The sequence below is a fragment of the Oncorhynchus keta genome, unplaced genomic scaffold (assembly GCF_023373465.1).
Source record: "Oncorhynchus keta strain PuntledgeMale-10-30-2019 unplaced genomic scaffold, Oket_V2 Un_contig_26165_pilon_pilon, whole genome shotgun sequence".
Taxonomy (NCBI): domain Eukaryota; kingdom Metazoa; phylum Chordata; class Actinopteri; order Salmoniformes; family Salmonidae; genus Oncorhynchus; species Oncorhynchus keta.
The window spans coordinates 1-2811 of record NW_026284820.1 but is presented as its reverse complement, the minus strand read 5'-3'; the positions used below and the strand labels follow the sequence as shown (position 1 = coordinate 2811).

At 37.8% G+C, this 2811-nt stretch overlaps 1 long non-coding RNA gene across 27 annotated transcripts; it reads left to right on the top strand.

Annotated features, from left to right (window-relative positions):
* The first annotated feature begins 233 nt into the window (after positions 1–233).
* LOC127922529 (uncharacterized) lies at positions 234–2729 on the top strand. 27 transcript variants are annotated; one of them, XR_008111636.1, is made up of 4 exons: positions 234–306; positions 1156–1195; positions 2301–2340; positions 2526–2729. It is a non-coding gene; the product is annotated as an uncharacterized LOC127922529 (long non-coding RNA). The 27 variants fall into 27 exon arrangements; XR_008111634.1 differs by lacking the exon at positions 2301–2340 and adding an exon at positions 1911–1950; XR_008111635.1 differs by lacking the exon at positions 2301–2340 and adding an exon at positions 1555–1594.
* The last annotated feature ends 82 nt before the right edge of the window (positions 2730–2811 follow it).

Below are 2811 nucleotides of genomic sequence, written 5' to 3'. Positions count from 1 at the left end.
CAGAGAGTTTAATAACATGCTGGTCCAACATAGTGTCAACATGCTGGTCCATCAACATAGTGTTAGGTTTAATAACATGCTGGTCCATCAACATAGTGTCAGAGAGGTTTAATAACATGCTGGTCCATCAACATAGTGTCAGAGAGGTTTAATAACATGCTGGTCCATCAACATAGTGTCAGAGAGGTTTAATAACATGCTGGTCCACCAACATAGTGTTAGAGAGGTTTAATAACATGCTGGTCCATCAACATAGTGTTAGAGAGGTTTAATAACATGCTGGTCCATCAACATAGTGTTAGAGAGGTTTAATAACATGCTGGTCCATCAACATAGTGTTAGAGAGGTTTAATAACATGCTGGTCCATCAACATAGTGTTAGAGAGGTTTAATAACATGCTGGTCCATCAACATAGTGTTAGAGAGGTTTAATAACATGCTGGTCCATCAACATAGTGTTAGAGAGGTTTAATAACATGCTGGTCCATCAACATAGTGGTAGAGAGGTTTAATAACATGCTGGTCCATCAACATAGTGTTAGAGAGGTTTAATAACATGCTGGTCCATCAACATAGTGTTAGAGAGGTTTAATAACATGCTGGTCCAACAACATAGTGTTAGAGAGGTTTAATAACATGCTGGTCCATCAACATAGTGTTAGAGAGGTTTAATAACATGCTGGTCCATCAACATAGTGTTTTAATAACATGCTGGTCCAGTGTTAGAGAGTTTAATAACATGCTGGTCCATCAACATAGTGTTAGAGGTTTAATAACATGCTGGTCCATCAACATAGTGTTAGAGAGGTTTAATAACATGCTGGTCCATCAACATAGTGTTAGAGAGGTTTAATAACATGCTGGTCCATCAACATAGTGTTAGAGAGGTTTAATAACATGCTGGTCCATAGTGTTAGGAGGAGGTTTAATAACTGTTAGAGAGGTTTAATAACATGCTGGTCCATCAACATAGTGTTAGAGGTTTAATAACATGAGTTTAATAACATGCTGGTCCATCAACATAGTGTTAGAGAGGTTTAATAACATGCTGGTCCATCAACATAGTGTTAGAGAGGTTTAATAACATGCTGGTCCATCAACATAGTGTTAGAGAGGTTTAATAACATGCTGGTCCAACAACATAGTGTTAGAGAGGTTTAATAACATGCTGGTCCATCAACATAGTGGTAGAGAGGTTTAATAACATGCTGGTCCATCAACATAGTGTTAGAGAGGTTTAATAACATGCTGGTCCATCAACATAGTGTTAGAGAGGTTTAATAACATGCTGGTCCATCAACATAGTGTTAGAGAGGTTTAATAACATGCTGGTCCATCAACATAGTGTTAGAGAGGTTTAATAACATGCTGGTCCATCAACATAGTGTTAGAGAGGTTTAATAACATGCTGGTCCATCAACATAGTGTTAGAGAGGTTTAATAACATGCTGGTCCATCAACATAGTGTTAGAGAGGTTTAATAACATGCTGGTCCATCAACATAGTGTTAGAGAGTTTAATAACATGCTGGTCCATCAACATAGTGTTAGAGAGGTTTAATAACATGCTGGTCCAACAACATAGTGTTAGAGAGGTTTAATAACATGCTGGTCCATCAACATAGTGTTAGAGAGGTTTAATAACATGCTGGTCCATCAACAGTGTTAGAGAGGTTTAATAACATGCTGGTCCATCAACATAGTGTCAGAGAGGTTTAATAACATGCTGGTCCATCAACATAGTGTTAGAGAGGTTTAATAACATGCTGGTCCATCAACATAGTGTTAGAGAGGTTTAATAACATGCTGGTCCATCAACAGTGTTAGAGAGGTTTAATAACATGCTGGTCCATCAACATAGTGTTAGAGAGGTTTAATAACATGCTGGTCCATCAACATAGTGTTAGAGAGGTTTAATAACATGCTGGTCCAACAACATAGTGTTAGAGAGGTTTAATAACATGCTGGTCCATCAACATAGTGTTAGAGAGGTTTAATAACATGCTGGTCCATCAACATAGTGTTAGAGGTTTAATAACATGCTGGTCCATCAACATAGTGTTAGAGAGGTTTAATAACATGCTGGTCCATCAACATAGTGTTAGAGAGGTTTAATAACATGCTGGTCCATCAACATAGTGTTAGAGAGGTTTAATAACATGCTGGTCCAACAACATAGTGGTAGAGAGGTTTAATAACATGCTGGTCCATCAACATAGTGTTAGAGAGGTTTAATAACATGCTGGTCCATCAACATAGTGTTTTAATAACATGCTGGTCCAACAACATAGTGTTAGAGAGGTTTAATAACATGCTGGTCCAACAACATAGTGTTAGAGAGGTTTAATAACATGCTGGTCCATCAACATAGTGTTAGAGAATAACATGGGTCCATTAGTGTCAGAGGTTTAATAACATGCTGGTCCATCAACATAGTGTTAGAGAGGTTTAATAACATGCTGGTCCATCAACATAGTGTCAGAGAGGTTTAATAACATGCTGGTCCATCAACATAGTGTTAGAGAGGTTTAATAACATGCTGGTCCATCAACATAGTGGTAGAGAGGTTTAATAACATGCTGGTCCATCAACATAGTGTTAGAGAGGTTTAATAACATGCTGGTCCATCAACATAGTGTTAGAGAGGTTTAATAACATGCTGGTCCATCAACATAGTGTTAGAGAGGTTTAATAACATGCTGGTCCATCAACATAGTGTTAGAGAGGTTTAATAACATGCTGGTCCATCAACATAGTGGTAGAGAGTTTAATAACATGCTGGTCCATCAACATAGTGTTAGAGAGGTTTAAT